The sequence below is a fragment of the Ischnura elegans genome, chromosome 8 (assembly GCF_921293095.1).
Source record: "Ischnura elegans chromosome 8, ioIscEleg1.1, whole genome shotgun sequence".
Lineage (NCBI taxonomy): Eukaryota > Metazoa > Arthropoda > Insecta > Odonata > Coenagrionidae > Ischnura > Ischnura elegans.
In genome coordinates, this window is record NC_060253.1 from 52,960,609 (window position 1) to 52,983,253 (window position 22,645).

General features: G+C 37.2%; 1 protein-coding gene across 1 annotated transcript in view; it reads left to right on the top strand.

The window, feature by feature from the left end:
* The window catches only part of LOC124163430 (LHFPL tetraspan subfamily member 6 protein-like), a 237,804-nt gene that overhangs the window by 191,769 nt on the left and 23,390 nt on the right, over positions 1–22,645 (top strand). The window lies entirely within an intron of this gene.

Here is a 22,645-nt window from a genome sequence, read left to right on the forward strand (position 1 = left end):
TCTTTTCAAGTGGCATCCACTCTCATAAATGAAACTTTCTCTTCTCTCTCCTTGTACTCTTCAGACTCTTTCCCTCCCACGAAAAAGTGCGCGCTTAAATTCTCCCTCGTCGCCTTGACGATCACCGTGATTTTGTTGATTTATTAGGGGCTTAAAAATTTTTCAAGCATTAAAATGAGATATTATTCGTTTAGTTAAGTTCGTTTATTATTAGTTATTTTTTTGAAAATATTGTTGAATATTTTTTGTTCATTATTGGTTAAGTTGCTTAATATTATTAATGTTTCTCCTGTTATTGTGAGTCCTCTGTAATCGGCCTCGTGCTGTTTTTTGGACTGGATTAAATAAATAAATGAATAGTTTCCTCGCATTTTAAATCCTCCTTTCTCCTAAAGTCTCTTTAAGGTTTTTATCAGTGAGGTTAATACGAATTTCCCAAGCATTATTCCTCAGCGAAGCCCTGATTTTTTACTTTTTACCGACAATCATTTTTTTTTCGTGTTGCCGAAGACCATATCTTTGTGCATGGGTAATATGGACATGGATTTTCGTTTAAGCTCATTGCCGTAACTTAAGTCTATTTTTGCAAAAAGAAAAACCCCTGGATAAAATTGGATACCTCTTGAATGTTATCTTAAGTTTGTAATTATGAAACTCCTTTTTCATAGAGTTATGTTCTCTTAACGTCGAAGTGCACGAATTTTTTTCCGCCGTGGTAGCTGATTGAAATTTACCTCGCATAGTATTAACGCACTGCAAGTTTTCATCTTTTTCCCTTATGATAGGTGTCGGATACGTACGCTTTCTCGAAAGCACAATCGAAGGCGATTCTTTGAATTACGAATATTCAGGGCTAGGAATAGTAGCATATCGCCGAAGTCTCTTAATGAAATCAGTTTCTTAGCATTTCTCTATTTTTTCTGAGCTTATCGTTCGATAAATTTGTTTTTTTATTCTTCAGTGACGTAGAGTTTTTCTGGGCTAGCGTGTGAATTTTTCCCGTTATCGCTTTAGGATTATCGGTGGAATATTGGAGCAATAATTGAACAAATAAGGCTTCGCTCCCGTCGTGATCCATAATCCTTTCAATACCTTTTTCCTTGGCGCCGTAAGCCTTACAAAAAAAGCGGTCCTCCCTCGCTTGAAAACACGCCTTCGCTAACAATTCGTCGCATCTATCTATCACACTCTCTTTCAATTTCTTTTTTATCAAAGATCTTCTCTTGTTTTCGAGTGTCATCCGACCACACGCCCACCCGAGACACTATCCAAGTCGTTTATCTTATCTGATCGATAATGGCATCGCGTCATTACCCCCGAGAAGCAGCCAATATTCTCATCCTTTGTAACTTCAACGTCAGGGGACACTTTCTTTTGCGGATGAGTCTGCGGTTTTATCGCCCTCTCTCTTGGGGATCTCTTGTACTGTATGGCGCGTTTTCAGCTTGTCATTAAATTATCGCGCCTTCCATAACCACAAGGATATCATTAATTTATCGTTTGCTGAAGGGCTTTTGTAAAAAAGAGAAGCTTGACTTATCATTGAGGTCACTCAATCGGTGATTCAACCCGTAGTTTGTGTCGCATATGAGCATCGGGTTGGTGTGGTAGTTGGAGTGCTGGCTTTACATCCAGATGGTCCGGGTTAAAATGCCGATGGTGATAAAGATTTTTCAGAGGCTGTCCGATGTGTAGACGCTTTGTGGAGTTGCAACACTCTGTCTATCAGATGGGATGTTAAGCCGTGGTCCCCTTGGCGCCTATCGTTTAGAGCAGGCTAATGTCGACGCCGGGTTTCTCTCCACTTTTCCTTACCTACCCTTCCCTCATGACGCAAATGACCCTAGCTGTCGGTCGCCTCCTTCAAATACCATACCCACCTGGGTTAGCATAGGTGACTATTACGCACGCACCAGATTTAGTACCTGAAGTAGTAATTATTTTAAACATAACTTTTTTATGTTAAAATTTATTAACTTCATTAATCATAACGTTTTTTATTTATTTATCAATTAAAGTTGTTAATTTTCTTACTAATCATCGTACGATAAAGAATTTAACTTTAACTGCGAGCGCAAAATTTTGCCGGGTCTTTCTTTCTCTGTTTGGTCCTATTTTCCGATATAATAAGCTTTGAATAATTGGTTACTACGATATTTTAAATAATTTTTCTAAACTCGCTTTGTCCGGTTTAAATCCTGCAACTCAATTTTAACCCACTTTCCGATTAGCTATCATGCTAAAATTTTCAAGATGACTCGGAACTAGATAACAATTAAATATCCTTACTCTTTCATTATTATTTTAGCTATATTTCGATTGCTGTTCAGAATTTAAAATCAAAGTTCAAAAAGTGGCCGCAATAATCCGATGGCGGCCCTGCAATCAATTTAAATGTATGTAATTTACTGTATTTCTCTATACTTTGTAGTTTCATTGTGTTATGATGTTGAGTATAAATTATGTGCTATAGTAGAACGTGCGCCCAACGTTTCTCTTTGTATATGAAACCACTGGTTCAGAGAGACTGTCTGGCTTATAGAAAATTTGATTTTATCTTTTTTTCCGCGGTAAAATACATGTTTTTTTTTACATATTTTGTATTATTTAAAGTTAATTGAAAAAGCTTATATGGATTTATATAAATTTCTGGTATTAATTTAGATACTGTGTTGAGCGGTTTTTAAGTTCCTACATTAGGTGCGTGTATAGTTTTATATAGGTAGTTTTAAATAGTTTTTATATAACGTAATAATTTATCGTAAGAGGAATGAATTATATAATAGGAAGGGATGGAGCGCTTACATACGGCATTATCCTTATCAGTGGCGTAACTATGGGGGGATGAGGGGATAGTTCCCTCCCTAAGCATCAGAGAAATAAAAAAGTTATTTAAAAATATTGCCTAGTATTGAAATATAATAACTGCATCAGCCTAAATTTAAATTTTTTGTGCCAAACATATGTAAACTGTAAAATGTATATGTAATTTTTCAAAAATTTTTCCCGCCCCTGGCCATCTCATCCTTCCCACCAAAGCATATTCCTAGTTACGCCACTGGTCCTTATAACAAAATCGCGGGAAAATTACGCTCGTTTATTTTTAATTGGCTAAAGCAAAGTTTTCTTGAAAAATATAAGTACTTCGGATGTCAGTTTCAAGGAGGAATTTTGCGGAAGTAATCACGACATACAAATCTTTACTACCTTATCGAGTAATTATTAGAAAGTGTTTTGGAAATTAGTTCACTTGGTTATCTATATTTAACCTTAAGAAATGAATAATTGGTAAGGTTTAGTTTCAGAAGATTTCTGGACGATTCCTTGGTATAGCCATGAAAAAAATGCTCATATTACCTACCTTCACACCTACCTCTCGATATCTTAAAGGATACGAGTAAAGGAGAGAGAAAATTTGCAATTCTTTTTTTAGCATGGTACTCTACAAGTCTACGAAATTTGAAGAAACTTTTTGGAGGATTCTTCGTGAATGACCCTTGTTAGCCATTAGAGGAAGCATATTACAGTAGTTCATGGGTTCGGTGTTTGTAAAATAATTCGCAGGAAATCGGTTCTAGTCTTACTTCTTCCTTTACGATACAATCATTGTGAGTTATTGATTCTTTCTCCATCGTCCAGAAATATATTTGAAGTGGTCTTGAAATGATATTTAAGTTTTTTTTTAGAATTATAGTACATTTTTTCGCAAAGTTTATCCTTAAAATGTGATAAAATTAACGTGCTTAAGTAACGTGTTTTTGGCTGCATATAGGCTTAATTGGTTTGCATTAATTAATCTTCATGTGTATATAATTAGTGAAAGTGTGGCGAAAGGATGAGGTATGTTCCAATTTAGAGCGATGTACGAATATTCTCATTTTCAAATTCCGTTGCGTGGCAACTAATCATCATACAGTTTTCATGGAGTCATGCAAATAAAAGGTGACGCATTAGAATTAGACTACAATGTTTAAGTGAATCAGCAGTGTTACAAAACAATAATATGGTATTTCATTGATATGATGCTTGAAATCTTTAAAACTTCTCTGGTATTTGTGGAAATTAAGAGGTTATTAAAAGATTTAAATTAATCAATAGGCCTTTATTCGTATCAATTCTAAAATTAAATTGTGTTCTATTTCACGATGCTAATGTGCTTTCGTATTTTTATACATTGGTATCTTTTCGAATGAGAAAACATGCAATAATCCTTTTTCCCTCTTCCTTCGTATTAGATATTCCGCATGAATTTTTTGGAATGAGATGAAATTTAAATCTCTTAATTTTAATTACCATAAATAGAGCAACATGGAGTGGATCACGGAGTGCTCGAAATACCGAGAAACGATCGGAAAAAGCTTCATCTTTCTACGTGGCCCTGATGCGCCTCATTAAACGGGATTTTAATCCCAGTCTTTCTCCAGGAACTGGAAGTTATTTCTAGGCCTTACTTGTAACAATATTGGATGAATACAGAATTTACGGTGTTCAATAGCATGGGGGATGCGAAATTGTTCATGTCAGAGGTCACCCATGAGCATGAGGAAGCGAGGAATTCCGTTATTTCACTACTGTTTTTTTTCTACAGAAAAAATTTGAACTATTGGTGAAGGTGGGTGGCAGTAAGCAGGCAGTAATACATTTAAAAAAAAATGCAATTTATTGTCACAAAAAGAACTTCAGGCAAACCACAAACCCTGCCAAAAAGTCGACTACGGCACACGGAACAAAGGAGAAGGGGTGAAGGGAATAATTTGGAAAGTGGGAAAGAAAGGGCTCCCAAGCTTACGTGGTTTGGCGGTGTCTGGCGACGAGGCAGCCCCGGAGCGGCGTTGAGTTGAGAGGGCACAACATGCCACAACGGGCGAATCCCAAGCAAAAAGCCTGGATCTCCTTGCTCTCCCAAATATATAGGGAGCCCGCAATTAGATTCCTTCCTTCACACGATGGACTGGGAGTCGACCGGCTAGGGCTAGTCCGAAGACTCGGCCCACGCCCCGCAGTGAGGTCTAACTTCCACTGCTTACAATGGGTTGTTCTCGGATCGGAGCCTCAGTAGACGGCTCAAATTGATTGCTAGCCTCATAGTTGGCCTCACTCTGTCCTATTTCGTGCCCTCCGATGCGTTGCCACCTTTCATATAATGTTTTTTAGTGGAAATTGTTTTTTAAATTCGAATTCCTATTTCAAGCCGCTTTAGATGAAAAATATTTTCTGTTTTGATTCTTAATATGAATAATGCCAGTGTTTATCAGTGAATATAATGGAAATATCGCCTATTCAAAGTATCGCCACTTTGAGAAATTGCAGATAGAGAGCGGGATCGATGCCTGTTGCGTATTATCTTCAAACTTGTAGTCGTTGCCTCTTTGGAGTGCCTTAATTATTAAATAGCTAAGTCTTCTTGAGCTCAATATAATTATTTAACGTATAATAAATCGTTTATCTTAAAAACCCCATAACCAGCAATTTGTAAATATTGGAGAAATACTTAAAAATTTTATAATTTACAAAATATTTGCATAAATTTCAATATATTGATTTCTCTTTGTTAACTAACAAGGTATTTTCATTCCTGTAGTTCCTGCGCCAAACAGTGATGTTAAATTTGTAGATTAAAAAGTAATAATTATCTTATATATAAAAATGAATCGCAAAATGTGTTGGTAAGCGCATAACTCAACAACGCCTGGACCAATTTGGCCAATTCTTTTTTTAAAATGTTCGTTGAAGTCCAAGGATGGTTCTTACGGCGTGAAAAAATCGAATAATTGCCGGAAAAACCCTAAAAACAGCCCTTTTCTTTTTCACATTCAAACGTTTTCTAATCTAAAATAAAAGAAAGTCGAAAATCGTGTTAGTTAGAACACTTATAACTCGAGAACGGCTGCACCGATGTCAATGAGATTTGGTTCTTTGGATTCGTCTCAGGCGGGGTTAACATATAGGCCATTAAAAAGGATAATTTCACAAAAAAATTCATCTCTTTCATATGGAGATGCTTTTAGGAGTTATAGTAACACAACAATTGATAAGTCGGTCAAAACTACAAATAAAATAATTTGTTTTGTTTTTACCACTTTAATAACTGAATTTCGTAACAAAATAACATTTTAATTGCTACATATATTGGATATATTAATTAAATTGAAATTAAATTTAAAAAATTAATTCGAGCTAATTGAGCCCAGCCGTGGCCCAGCTCGAGTTGACACTTCACAACCGTGTTTGTAAACAAATCACCAAGCAATTGTTGACAAACGGTAATGTCCGTGTTCCTGTCGACGAATCGAGTAGTTTTAACTCATTTCCTTGGAATTATTGCAAATTATTTTCAGCGGAAGGTGAGCTCATCAACAAAGAGTTCCAGAATATGATTGATCACCAAAAGAATCAAAGATGGTTTATTTAGCGAGCAAGAACGAAGATGTGGATGACTAAAACGAGGTAAATTCAAATAGTTCGTACTCTGCATGGGTTCGAATCTTTTAAATGTGTTACAAACGAAGACGAAATCACCAACTATCTATCTGAATATTTTAAGTCCTTGGACGTACCTGGCTTACCAAGGCACGATTTACAGAAAAAATGTAGTTTCTGTGTTCATGATCTTTCGAAGCATAAACCAACCATAGCTATCCAACGGAACGTGTTTGGTGATTAAAAAAATTGGTAATGAATGTGATTCACGTAACTTTACTCAAAGGAAATTCAAAGGTGAGGAAGTCCTCATTCCGAAGGATCCATGATCTCAATTCATATGCCCTTATGAGCTTAAATGTATTCAATTTCCAATTCGTGTTGCATTCGTGATAACGATTAAAAATCGCATGGTCAGTCTTTCAGTTTTTGTGTTGTTTGTGCTCATGTGCTAATGAAAACCAATGATTTTCTCATGGTCAATTTAACGTGCTATGTTCACGAGTCGATAAACCATCCTCTGTAATTGTTCCTTCGCTTCAAGTGCGTAGCTAGGATAGGGGGTTTTGGGCGCAGCTAATACTACGGGTCTGTAGGGTATAGAAAACTCGCTAAGGTAGGCGGGAAGTGTGGGGACACTTCCCCCAGACATTTTCTAAGATAAATGGTTCAAAATAGTGGGTTTTGCGGCTGTGTGAATAGTTAAATATGTTTTGTTTGTTAGTCATCCGTCCCCCTAATATTAATAACAAAATCTTTCATAAAAAAACTCTCTTAAGCTCTTGGGGGGGGGGGGGGGGGTTTATCCCCCCAAAACCTCCCCTCGCTGCGTCACTGCTTTGCTTCGCTATATTTATTTAGCTTCATCCGCTTCATCTTGCGCCTGATAACAGAGCCAAAAGTGTTGTTTATCAGAAGGTGCTTGACGCAAGACATTAAACCCGAATGTGTAGGGCTCACCGTGGTGCGTTTACGCATGCAGTACGTTTACGCATTGCATTTTTTCCAAACAGAGATACTAAAACTGGCGCGCCTTAAGTCATTTAATGCGAATGCTGCTTCATAGGGGCTTTTCTTTCACGATTTTGAGCATCAGTTAAGCGTCGGTCTGGGGTTGTGTCAACCTGCCCCCTGAATGGGCCAAGTGTATGCAAAAGACTTGGACCTAAAAACATTTTTTACAGCTAATAACGCTAATAGCCAACAACTGAATGCGTATAATTTTTATTTCATGAACTGCTTCATTAAACCACAATGCCCAAAATTTCTTAAGCTAAAACGTAAGAAAATTTATTGAAAAAAATCCGCGTAAACGTGCTTCGATCCACCCTGTGTAGATTCAAAAAAGAAAATATCTTTCTGACAAGCAATTTTGGTACTCATTTACGTAGTTTTATTGAATTTGTATCCTTATTTTATTATAATAAATTAAACTTGATTAAAAACGATACAGCCGCTCTTGATTTATAACTGGTGTAAGTTAACTGTAAGTTCATTGATTGTTAGGCGGCACGAAGTTCGCCGGGTCAGCTAGTATTATCATATATATTAGTAATAAGAAAGATTATCTATTAAAAAGTAGCTATCAGAAATTATGTCGGTAATGAGGTTTCTGTAATAAACGATATATTATATTTCTTGAGGAATAGGTCCATAAACCAGCTAATAATATCACAAATACTTGTCATCTACTTCATCCTATCGCCGTACAGTTAATATATTTTATGCGCACGAATTTCAATGCTTTTAACCAATTTTTATCATTTGTTGACCACAGAAAAAGTAAGCCATGAATGTAATGTGCGTAATTTCATTCAAGTCGAAGCATTGAAAACAGGTTTTATGATACCCCTTCATGAATATAATACGTCCGTTATAACCAATAATTCCTCAAAATATCCTTCTCGATGCTTATAAAGTGACGTGTTGCCTTTTCCACCATCAGAACTGTTCTGTGGACACAATGCAGGTACACAGAGATAAAAATAGCTCATATCATATCATTAGCTTGTAACGTATCAGTTTCCTTGGAGATAACATATAGCATTTCTGCATTAGTTCTACTATTGTAGTTGAATTACCTAATCCTGAAGTCGAATTCATCATGTTTCACTGCTACTCTACAAGTTGTTTTAGCGCTGAAGTCATGCTTGCGCTGTCATCTCTCTGGCGAGAGGAGTTCACGGTTTGTTTTTCCTGGTATGGAAAGCGCTTGTTTACGTTTGGGCTCATCCTCCCTGTTGCTCCCCTGGGTCTGGACATGTGCACGTGAATGCATGAGTTGAATGTTGGATAGGAGTTCAGTGCGGTCTCACGTGTACGTATTGCTTTCCGAAGCGGGTTTAAGTTTTGAAGTGGGGCACGTGTGTTTCCTATCGATCCATAGTGCTTCCACTGCCCAGGTGCTGACTTTGTTCGTCGTCTAAAACTTTCCCGAACGTTTCAAATCTTTTCTTGGAATATCATACCTTCTCTATCTTTCATTTCATCATTCGTGATACGCTGAAAAAATACGGAGAGTTTATTTTCAATTATTAATATTAAGACGATGAAAACCATCCGCTCGATCGGTCTTTTTTGGTGACTGATTACTGAATTGTTCCTCCTCAATTGTTCTACGTTTTTTATAGCATCTGTTTTCGCTGTCGCGTTCATTTTCGACGCGATACGTTTACCTTCTTTTCACAATAGACGACTTCTTTTAAGATCAACTTATCTTGCATCTAACGTTCGGTACAAAATCCGTCTTTCTTTTTACTAACAAAGCCACGCTAAGCCGCGCTCCATTTTGATAAGCATCCTTGGAATATTTTCGCCTCTTGCCTGAATAGTCTTCGCGTATTCCGTGCTTAGGCGAGGTTGTACCTCGACGTATTCTTAGCTTCCTGGCTTCAGACGCGTGCGAACATACCTCCTCTTTGATCTTCCATCATGGTGTTTTTTTGTATTTAGTATTTTATGTTTCGTCGTTCGTTTCATTCTAACCGTGCTTGCTGCATGAAACTCGTTAAACTTTTATCCTGTTTGAACGCATGGTGACAGGATATCAGATATGCTAGGAACGCTTCATTTACGAGAATAGAGTATGCTTCCTATCGTATCACTTACCTACCTGTTCAATTCCTTATGAATTCATATATTTCGCGTGATATTTGTGATCTTTTATTTGTAAGGTTGAAAAATGTAAACATCTTCCTCCACTGTTTTTTTCTCAATTTCCTCCAAGATTTTTATGGTTTCATAAGTTCTTCGAAGCAGAATTGTTTTCTTAAAATTAATAAACGCTCTGTTCCTCCCTATTTTTTGGAAACCATTCGTAGCGTTTTCTATAGGTTATTATATGGACAAGCAAATGAAAAGGAATTTACAATATGATGAAATAGCTTAGAAATCATGTGCTAATGAGAGATATGTACCTATTGTTTCTCAAGTCTAAAATTTTTGCCTTTAAAGATGAATTTGTTACTGTTCCCTTAAAATGTTAATACATTTTTGTGTGAAATAACTCTAAATTTTTCTTAAATTTTTATTGCATTGTATAAAGTTTCGTCGCTTTGGAATGCTGCGACAAGTATTATTAAGGTATCGACTCCTGCAGTCACCATTACTATGGGAAAGGTAAATTAAAAATAAATTGTTTTTTATGTGTGGTAACTCTTGATAACGTTAGCTTTGGTTTTTCGTTGATATTTGAAACGAGAATTTTTCCCGTGAAAATTATTTTTCTTCCAGTGGAAGTAAGTGGAAGAAATTATCTCCGCCTCACTGAATTGCCTTCGTCTTTCCATACAGAATTTACAATGACACCTCTCATTTTATGAACAAGATGACATTGTTTGGTACGCACTTTCATTCGTTTTTAATCCCAAGAAGAAGGAAACTCATAAAGCTCGACTTTTAATATGGTAATAATATTCATTTTTTATTTTGTAATATGTCTGTCGAGGAACTTTTAATTTTGCTGAAATCCTCTTTTAGTGGTGGAAAAAAAAAGATCCGAGCCTAACAGTAGTGGAATACGGGGCGACATTTAATATTTTTCTTCTAAATTTTCAGGAAATGTAGGTAAATGAGATATCTGAACGGTAATTCCTGGAATGGCTATATTAATTCAACGTACCATGCGTAATTGATCTACTTTAATTTTTATTTCCTTTTTATTAGTTGTCAATTAATTCTGTTGGGCGTTGAGAAGGGGAGGGGATAGAGCTGAATATCAACCATTCTCTCATGAGGGAGAGATCTCGGCAAATCTCGGCATTCACGTGTTTATTTCTCTAGAAACTGTATGAAATTTCAAAATATTCATTACTTAATTATTCGTTTTTCTCACTGTGATTAAGTCTACTCTAGCGATTCGATCGATGGATTTTTCTTCCTCATAGGGAAATCCACTAGGATCGCTAGAACATAAATTGCATTTGCTTGGTTTCGCTAATAGTAGGGCCCCCTTCGCTTCTATAGCTTCTATTGAGAAGGGGAGGGGATAGAGCTGAATATCAACCATTCTCTCATGAGGGAGAGATCTCGGCAAATCTCGGCATTCACGTGTTTATTTCTCTAGAAACTGTATGAAATTTCAAAATATTCATTACTTAATTATTCGTTTTTCTCACTGTGATTAAGTCTACTCTAGCGATTCGATCGATGGATTTTTCTTCCTCATAGGAAAATCCACTAGGATCGCTAGAACATAAATTGCATTTGCTTGGTTTCGCTAATAGTAGGGCCCCCTTCGCTTCTATAGCGTTGGGATGTTTTTCCCTCGTCCCGTCCCTTCCGTTCCTATCCCTTCCCAGAGGCGTCGGCGGGCTCCCATCGCGGCGGCGCCTCTATCCTTTTTCCTTCCCGTCCTTCCCCTCCCCGGGTGTCTGGACGTATAAGCCACGGGCTTGGTTCCCGGCCCCGGTGCGTTGTATCCTTCGAAGGGTTCACCTAAAACCCTCAAACTCTCTGTGATTAAGTCTACGTTCTCAGTGGCCTTAAATACAAGCAGTTTGAATGAAAATAATTAACAAATCATTATTTTATACGTCCAACACAATTAAGCTCAGAATAACGTTTATACATTAAAACATAAGTATTGTGCATGGATGAAAAACATATTGTATTTAAAGAGGTATAAATATTAAGATCGCTCTTTGCTGGCCACTCATGATTGTCTAAATTCAATGGAAATCAATATTACCCTATGAAATTTGCAGACGAATCGTATTTATCAGTACGAGGTTATCTCGATTCTCTAGGCTGAAAAGGTTCTTCCTGGAATTACTAATGATGTGAGGATAACATTTCCACTTAGCTGAAGGACCAACCATATTTTAAGTTTCCTCTAGTTGTTCTACGGAAATTTTAATGACGTATCAGAATATTTTGATAACTTCAGTAATGATTAAAGGCATTCTGGCCCTCCAGACGTGGTGGTTCTCCGAATATTCATCCGCAATTATATGCGGTATCTTGCCTTGTTATTCATAAACAATGGCCGTAATGTTAAAATAAAGCTTAGTATTTTAGTTGCAATACTCGACTATGCCATACGGATGCTCAGGAATTGCTGTCCCATGAACTCTATATTTGAGGCTTTAGAATATAGAATGCATTGAAGATATAAAATAGTAGAATATGTTATTCTTTTAAATTTTAATAGACTCATTATTAAATGAGATCTTCACTCAATCCTATCATTTTTTTATTATTAAACTAGTTTTCATTGAAACCCATTGGGAAATTTCAATCACTCTTTGAGAAAATTTTTGGGAAGTCCTTCAAATATTGATTTCAAATATAGTTATACTACCTTCGACTGGATTACATCTCTTTGTAGTCTACGAAATAAAACCGTTGTTTAAAGCTATAAAATTCTATCTATCCAGTCAACGAAAATTGGTTGATCGTATTGCTTCATTACTTCGATTTGAGTGAATAAAATCGACCACGTTTTCCCAAGAAATTCAAAGGAATTACAGTTTACCTTTAATAGTTTCGTGAAACAATTGGTTTTATAATGGGATCCCTCCATTTTTGCGTACATATTTGTTTGTGGTTGTATAATTGCCGTTGAATCTCCAGGGAGCAGTATTTCATGGAAAAAGTTTAGCTATTTTCTTTCCGAATCAGTACAGAACTGGTATGAAGCATTCTATTTCTCTGACGGACCTTCAGAAATTACACTCTACCACTTAATTACTCTTAGATAATCCAATAATTGATGTATGAACCTGCTTAGCATAATAGTTTTTCCGTAGAGGGCATTGATAAGGGTTTATGGAGGAAAGGAGGTTGAAAGGGTGTAGGAGTTATCATTTTATTATTGCAAACTTTCAGGGCGTGACCCCGCGTTTGGCTGTTTTTTAAGCCACAGTCCCTATTGAATTTATGGAACCAAGGTTTTTGTTGGAAAATGGGAAATACGACCAAAACCAACAAAACAAAAACATATGGAGTGTCAAAGCTGTTTCATGTTTGATTTTACCCTTCCCAGAAATATATATATATATATAAGGTATCCTTTGGGCCCACGAGTGCTGGAAATAGTGCGATCTGAACGGGCTGAGCGCCGTTGGCAGGCAAATTGCATGTTCAACGTATTCAGGCCAAGGGCCGTACATCCCTTGAGCGTTGGGTATCTCCTTCGTCGGCCACAAAACCCAGCCTTCAGGCGAACGTTACCACAGCCCACCTTACTCACATCCTTGGACTCCTCGCTCCGCCCCACACCAAACCATCCTTCACATAATTAATAGCATCGCCCTACTGCCGTATCCTCGCTCAGGAAGAGCCCGAGCCCTCCATTCCAGAAATCTTCCTTGTCGCTGTCATGTCTATCGCTTCAGTACTTTACCGTGGAAAGGCTGGATTTTTTTTACTATCGACGACAATGGAAACTTATCAGTTTATATAAATCGTTGTCTCGGGCGTGACTTCAACGAATCGACTCAAGTCAAAGTAAAAAATAACCTTGTAATCCCACTTGAATGTACTTTAGTACGAACTAGGTTTCGATGTGGTACGTCATGATTTGGTGGCCAACCCACCACCAACAGATGATCACGGCACGTCAAAATTTGGGTCTTACTTTATCAAATTCATGTGGAATTACAAAGTTTTTTACTTTTCATTATTGTATCAATTTATGGCTATTTTAGGAATTTATACATGTTGCAAACTTCATTTATGTTCAACACCTGCCAATGCTTGGTCGTGTGGTCTAGAATATTGATTTTCGTGACAGAAACAGGCCTTACCATCAAAAGCTTTCGATACTTAAATTTCGTATTTATTTTGTTTAGATATAGACATTCAGAAGTTGAAGTTCCCAGTCAGTTTCAAGGTATTTTGGATTCTTATTTCTGCGTAGCGTCAAAGATATACGGGTCACTATTTAAAAAAATTATTTTTTGTTAATATAAGTACCAAATTGTGTAATTACAGTTTGTCAATCATGCAACCTACTGACGTAAGTGGCAGAGTTCGTTAGTATTATTTTCACTATTTTTTTAAATTGTTACCTTTGTGCTGTCTACGGACATAATATATATGTCCGCTGACAAAGCAGAAGAGGAATATAGTGCTTAATCACGAGAATAAGTTTGTTTTATTTGTCATTCGACATTCTGTTTTTAGTCATAGTGTACCATCTGTCATGTCCATGGACTGCAGAGTTCACGAACATGATGTCCACGGACATGACGATTTTTTCTATATTAAATTTTAGTTGGGACTGACAATAAGTTAGGTCACTATCCTCACTACATTGAACTTGCATCTAATAGCTGTAAAAAATATCTCAATCGTAATTGGTAAAATATTGCACTTTTACTCATTTTCACTAGTCCACGGATATGACTGATGATCTTGGCTCTTTCAAAAAACTGAACTAAATTTTCTCTTCCAGCGTTAAAAAATTCACTAAACCAAGTATAAACTGAAACAACCCAATATAGCTGACAATCTCCTTCTCGACACACTGGCTGTTCAGGGCTACCACCATATCCTATGAATAATTCCCACTTTTTCCTCTGTGTCTACGGACATTGCTTTTTTGGGTACGACAAATATTTTTTATTTTATAATAAATATTATGAAATAATAGCAATCCTAAAACGCTATTTTTGACTGTTAATATTGTTGCAACTTGTTTAATGATAGATTTTATAACAAGTTATTTAGTAAAGGTTGTTCATACAATAAACACCTCTTTGAAAATTTAAGTGGGGCTGTCCATGGACATGACGTATCGTAGTCTGTGCACATTAAATTTGGGGGTTATAATTTTTTCTTTACTGATTTGTCACTAAAATTAGTAAAATGGCACATAAAATAATATGTCAGTTTAGTTTTGGTTTTTTTTATGGCAGTGCATGGACATAATTTTGTACGATTATGGGAGAATGACCCATTAGTATCGGCTAATTTCACGTCAAAATCGCCCTAGTGGAATCACGTAACCAATACCATAGAAATTTACGTTACCGATGGAGTGAAAAGACGCAGGTGGATGATGAATTTACTTAACGAACCCCACGATGGTATGGGCTTATCTCATTTCAAAATCGACCGAATGGAATCGCGTTACCATTACCATGGGCATTTACGTTATCGGTGGAGTGAAAAGCTGTAGCAGGATTTGTTGCTACGAAGGATTGAATTCATCTAGTCCAAACAAGGGTCGTCATTAGCTGCCCTGTCATTTTTTGTTTACATTTATGATCGAATCGACGCGTCAAATGACAAGCTGAGTTGTGAACCATAAAAAATCCTTTTGTGTGCCGTCGAAATGTTCCTATTGCGATTTTGATGAATGATAGCAGTCCAGCGTTTTAACATTTGATATTTTGTTTGATGTTATGCGGGAGTGTCATATGTTCCATTTTAAGCTCATCGTGAAACTGGGCAAATCACGTGGGTATATATTTTTTCGCTAATCATAACCGATCAGTGAAAAATTAAAATATTTTGCTATCGGTTCCAATTTCAACGGATTGAGCCACAAATTCTTTCTTCATATACGTTCACGACCTGCCACAACTTGGAGTCTGAATATGGGGTTACATTGAAACTAAACTGGAACGTCAGTCGTGAATTAGAAAATAAAACTTAATATCACCTTTCAAATTAGACGCGTGGTGAAAATTGCCCCCGTGTTTTATTTATTTTGTGACGTGTACATGCATGAATTTTTTCAGAGCATGTTTTACATGTGAATTCAGATGCAGTCGTTGGCATTAACGTTTCATCGCACGGGAGACTTATTCAGTGCGGTGAAATACGGGTACTGAATAGCGGCGAACCGGTTCTATTGGTCCTTATTTTCTCGTGGAGGGTGGGGATACGCTATTTTGATTCATGTTCACTGTCGTTGATTTCCTAATCAAGTTTCGTATATATCGTTCCGCCTCTTCCTTGACTATAATTGTGTGATTAACATATATTTTACTTATGTATCAATTGAAATTATAAAAACATTGTTTAATCTTATTTATTTAAATGGTGTTTTCAAAAGGGGATATTTTATTCTTGTATTTTACATTTTTTGCTCCTACTGAGGATATCCTCAAAGGTTTTTTCATGTTTCAAACTATTACGGTGAAGTTGAACTCTAATAACTACGATACTAAAATCCTGCTAAATAGGGTTGCACGTTTCAAATGGAGACATGCACTCTGGCTGTTGCCTTATAACCTAGCCTGTTCGCAATACCCTTGCCAAGTTTTCATATTCCTAACATTTTCATTGAAGATTCATCCTTTCTATCTCGGTCACTCGTAGACATTGAACAACAGTATATTCTGACCTCGTTACACCCCGTGAAGCTGTATGACTACGGGTTATTCTGTTGATGCATCACCAAAATATTTCATGGATTACTTAAGACGACCTTAGGAACAACGCGCCATATATATATTTATTTACAATTGCAAGCAGAAAGGTTTCTTGGCGGAAATGGGTTAAATATCAGTTTCCCAAACGTTTTCGAGCCACAACCCATAAACCTATACTCCATAAATCCATAAAAATGTACTCAACGCAACGCCCCTTTATTGGCAAATTTAAAATAATAATAAGAATCATAGACTATCATGAGTAACTTAGTAAAACTCAAATGAAAAAACTATTAATTTAGAATCCAATAGATCCGGTGGCGTAACTATGGGGGGATGAGGGGATAGATCCCCCCCAAAGCCTCAGAGAAATGAAAAATATATATTCAAAACTATCGTCTAGTTTTGATATAAAATAAATGCATCTGCTAAAAGTTAACTTTTGAGTGACAAAATGATGTAAAATGTATTTCCAGGAAAAACATATTTATTTTTCAAAACTTTTCCCGGATTCCACGTTGCCTAAAGGGTGGTGGTTCCCCCATCCCCCTCAAATCCCTTAAAGCATATTTACGCCACTGAATAGATGTACAGATTTCATAGCTCATTTATGCCATAGACTTAGTACTCATTAAAAGGAAATTAGGAGGGAATATACTTTTTACTTTTTGCATAAACCCCCCCCCCCTCTGCCGCCCGCTTGATTATTTTCGCCCCGGTAGACTAAAGACTCCGCCACCTAGGGGTCCACTTTGCGAACCACTGGGTTAAATTAATTCTATCCATTAGTAATTTCAATCTTGTAATTTCTCGGTGGCTCCCACCCTCGATTTTGTATCCTTTCCCTCGCAAACACAGAACTAGCCTTGTATGATCATGATCCCTCTTTTGGCCTTTCACTTGAGCAAAACGTCCCCTGGAGTCCTTTTGCATCCTCCCTCGCCCGTATCGCTTACTCCAATCCTCCTGATCTCCTTTATTCTTTTTATCTCTCCCCCCCCCCCCCAACCTCACTTTAGGGTCCAGCTCGTCGTCATGGCAACGAACCCCATGCCCTCGCCGAGTTTGCCTAAATTTGCCGGCACCCACTTCTCGGATGCTCTGCCTTCTCTTTTCCTTTACTATCGTCTCTTCATCTTCTTTTGTCCGAATGTCTTTTAGATATGGGTTAAGCTTATCGGCAGCAAAGGATATTTCAATTCGAATTGTGACACATTGGAGAAACAACGCCATGGTGGATAAGCCATGTGATTATACAGCAATTACGCGTAGATTTTGATGGAATTGAAGGAGAAGGAAGGCCAAGGCTTCCACTCTTGGAAGACCTAGAGATACTTAGGGAAAGTGAAGAAGGATCCTAGAAAGAAAAATATCGGCAGGGTGTCCAGCCACCGGGAAAATCGGGTTTTGTTCGTGAATTTTTAGTCCCAGAAATCATGCATGAATGTTCATGGATTATTTCTCCAACCAGGACTTTCAAAATCTTTTATTTCAAATTCTTTTCACATAAAATATTGCCAATTACACCCATTTGGTAGCCTAAAGTGTGTTCGTCGTAATTTTGAGTGCACTGGCTTATTTAGAATTTTTAGTACCGCATTGAAACGTGGAATGTGAGACAAGTAAACAGAATGGAAGTGTTTAGCAATCTTGACTCTAGTAATATTCAAAACACGAAGAGTAGAATGCCAGGTGACGTCAACATCTACGTCGCAGCGGCTTCTTGGTTGGCATTGAAATAATAAATGGCTAAACTCTAACAACACGTGTCTCAAAAATAGCAACTTTTCAGGAGAGCAAAAAAAAAAACGATTATTTTTTAATTTCATATTACTCTATTTGAAATTAAAAATCGAACGTATGTAGAACTGAAAAAGAAGCGCACATTTGCAAACAAAGAGTTGTTTTTTGCTTGAACTTGTAATTTTGAACTTGAAATTTTTTATTAACAGTGTTAACTCAGACCGGCCAAATTTTGAGAAATGTGTTGTTAGAACTTAGCCATCGATATATGACTGTATTGGCAATAGGAACGCAAAATTATGCATAAATATAATATTATTTAAAAGTATTTAAGTGAATCTATTTTTTTAATTCTTATCTATCGTTTTGATCACGTGAGGTTAACCTGTAATTTTGTAAACTTTCCCTGGATAACTGGAAATCATGCATGAATTTTCCTGCTTTGAATTTCTGGATATCCTGATCAAGGAACTGAAGGAGGTATATTGTGAATGGGAAAACTGGAGGGCTGTGATACAGTACAAGCCCTGACATCCGACCTTACGGTAATTCATCCAGTAATCCGGCATTTCGGGATCACTACTTCTAATCGGCTAAAATAATTTCATAGTTCTTAAATGAAAGATTTTTCCAAGAATAGTAAGCATTTTATCGTTATTTTGCGCGGACATGTGTATCTAGTCCATTCTTATCGAAATCTGTATGTAGTTTTGGCAACGCGACCCACTGTGTCGGGAAAGGAAAACTAAGTAATGTGAGGAAATAATATGGACGTGGACACGACGAACGTACAATTTTGGAGTAACAGTCAGCAATAAAGTCGACATTTAATGCTAAATAAATTATGCGAGGTATTTCATCTAATTGCCTTTGTTTCCTTCATAATTTCTAGTAATCTGGCGTTTTCGATAATCCGGTAACTTCAATGTTGCATTTGCGTCACAGAAGGTCAGTGGTAGCAGTGCGAACTGTATGTCAGTGGTAGCATTGTAGAACTATTAATGAATGAATGGCCCACGAAGTCGAGATTTTCATTTTCAGCATTCTGTTGGCCGTGGTTTTTGGACCGGTTGCTGTGCAATAATCTCTTCCGTACGTTGGCTAGGTAGTCATCAGAGTGTTGGTTATCTGCAGCACTTCGATGCATTTTCCCTGAGGAACCCCTTCGTATGCGCGCTCGTGAAACCCTGAATCCCTGTTTGTTCTCCTTTTTAGCACACTCTTTTTTTCATTCAATTAATCCAATTTATTCAGTCACCATAAGCATATGAATTATGCATGGCTTTGTCAATATATTACATGTTTTACACTACATATAAATAAAAAAACATTATGCAAAATATCAAAACAATATGAAAAATACAATACATACAATTTACATTTTTTTGGATTAGCACATTTCAATTATACATTTAAATTAGTTTGCATTAGAAAATCATCTACACTATAGAAAAGTTTACATAAAAGTAATTTTTTTACAGCACACTTGAATTTAAAGGAATTTTTGATATTTTAAATATAGGTAGGCAATTTATTGTACATAAGTATTCCCTGATGATCTATCCCTATAATCGTTTTATTTACTCTCTGCTGACTTACATGGAATGCATTTTGGCTTCTTGTATTATGAAAATGAAGGTCACAATTTTTAATAAACATGTCTTGATTTTTATTAATTAGAGACACTGTTTCAGGAATGTATATGCAGGGAAGAGGTAAGATTTCTAGTTTTTCAAAAATAGGTTTGCTGGGAGTTCCATTATTAGAATTTGTTATCATGCGAATAATCTTTTTTTGCATTTTAAATAACTTTGGAAGGAAGATGGAGGAGCCCCAAAAGGGAATACCATAATCGAGAAGTGACTGCATATAGCAAAAATACAGGGTGTCTCAAAAAGGACTTTACAACAACAATTTTTAGTACCACAGATTGATGAGGATGACCGAGAACGAAATGTTTTCTTTATGTAAGATGGCGCACCACCACACTATCTGACTGACGTCCGGGATTTTCTTAATGACCGCTTCCCAGGTCAATGGATTGGCCGTGATGAGCATCCCCCATCCCAGACCTGACACCACTCGATTTTTTCTTCTGGGGTTTCATAAAAGATATGGTGTACGTACCTCCTTTGCCGGCCACTCTAGCTGAACTTAGATCAAGAATTTACGCTGCTGCTGAGCAAGTTACACCTGAAATGCTAGTGAGAGTCTGGGAAGAAATCGACTACCGATGGGATGCCTGCAGAATAACCAACGGAAGCCACATAGAACATCTTTAGTTTACCACCAAAAACCAAACCCAGCTATGTACCTTGTTTAATAAAATTTATATGAATTTTCAAAGTTGTAAAGTCCTTTTTGAAACACCCTGTATATAGTTCTCAATACCTGAATGCAAGTGATCTCCTTGAGTACTCAATTCGAACTCCCTTCGCCCATCACCTTCAAGTCCCTCTCCCTCCCCACACACCAATTGGGACGGCTAATGGGGTAGCATTTAGATGTGGCTGAAGCCCTAAGTTTTCTTAAATCCTGTACTTTATCCCTTTATTTGATTTCTGATACGCAAGAGTATTATCAAAGATTTTACTCTGGAGAGCCGAAGAAGATGCCTCAGGGTTGTGGTCGTGGGGCATTATGCCTGCACCTTCATTAAGTTACCCTCTCTGCTTGGTCACGGTGTTGGTTTCGACAAAACGGTTCTAGAAGAGCCTTTATTGGAGAAGGCGGAGACCTATTTGAATGATGGGGCTGATTAAGGGCTCTTCAGAGATCTTGCCGTTACTGTGCGATTCAATGGAAATGCTTATACCTTAAATAGTGGTTACTTTGCCCCAATATTTGTAATTTTTTAAGTTTACATGCTTCTTATTATGCAAATGCTGCGAAATTTGGAAAGAAGTAGTAATATTTTCACTTATCTTTTTATACCGCAGTAATATTTTTTGGCGAGCGGACGGGGAGAGAGGATGATGATTGATGATCTATACAAGCGAGGTATACCGAAATATACCGATGTTTCATTACCTACAGTACTGATGTCTCTTTACTAAAATAGGGTCACTCTGACAAAAAGAATAATTGGTTGCTGAGCACATTAGCATTTCAGGAGTCTAAAGCTTAATATCTGAGTAAGATCTCGTAAGTTGCCATAAACCTGTCCTCATTAATATCTTCCTCTTATTGTATTTCTTACTGATCGCTCCACTGGACTTTTAAAAATCCCACAAGTACCACATCATGTTGCATCCTTCCAAAATTTAAATCTATAAAATTACTGCCGTCTTGGTCCGGAAATGAAGGATAAAAAACCTTTCATTTCGCCTATAAGTTCCTTTTCAACTTGCCAATCGGTATAGTGTATGAATTTATAGCGTATGATTTTCGTTCCAGCTCAATAAATATCTTGTTTGGCTTTTGCCTAAAAGCTCCGAATTTTCAATTGAATGCAATAAAATTTTCAGTCACTTTTTTGCAAGACGGTATCAGTTTTCTTGGCCTTCCAAAAATTCTCTTACAACGTACCCCATTGATATCAAAGCACCCCGTTGTATTATTTCCTTCCCAATTTTCAATTCATAAAATTACTGCCATATTGGTCCGGAAATGGAAAATAACGAACCTAAAAGTTTATTCCGGCACGCCACGGCGCCTAATTTTCCAACAATTATATATGAGCACAGGCGTGCTCATCCATTCCTTGAAAGCGAAGGTGATGCACTTTTGTGTGTTTGTGTAATAGGGCGTAGGTTGTTGGCTTAGCAACGACTGGGTGAGCTTCATCCCGGATTCTCCCACGCTCCATCCTCGTGTATCAAACGGATGGCGGCTGAGTTCATCGCACGGATTAACATGAGGGGATAATACGCGTGGGAGAGAGGAAATTTAATCGGAAGCTGTTATAGTTAGGGGTGCGTGAGGATTTGTGTGAAACCGTAAGAGGGATGAAGACGACGAATGTGGAAGTGAGGTCGCCATGGGATCAGGGACGGATTATAGTTCCTCGTTTTGTCGGTGGAGGGTAGTTGTACCCTACTTCTCTGGGTACCTAGCGGTATGCAATAGTATGCCTTGAATGAATTCTTCTCGGGTTTCCAACCGGGTTAAAGGCTGCATTTGTGGAAGAATTTAAGACAACCCAACGCTCTACCAACTGGGCCAATACTCCGCTCACATTAAGATAGTACATAATTCTAATATTCATTATAATTGATGCCCCAGAATGTAAAAATATTATGCTAGATTAAAGAGATAACTAACAATATTTTGCTTTCGGTTGATGACATTTTTCAACTTTCAAGCAAAAATGTGTCTCAGAATATTAAACTATTTGCAAATAAATACATTCTTGTTATTTCTACGTAGTTTGGCAGCTTTACCGCGTAGAATTCTGAATGAGAAAACGCCAGGAAAAGTAGGCACCCTAATGAAGAATCTGAGTTTTTCCGGGTGAATGACTTGAATGAATTCTTCTTGGATTTCCAAATGGGTAAGGGTCTGCATGTTGTGAGGCGAAGTTTCATGGGAGAGCTTTCCCAACATCTTCAGGGCTGATGATGAACCGATGTTGGGACAGGGACAGTCTCTCAATGAAATGTTGGTCTACAACATGCAGAAGCTAACCCGGTTGAAAAACCGAGAAGAATTCATTCAAG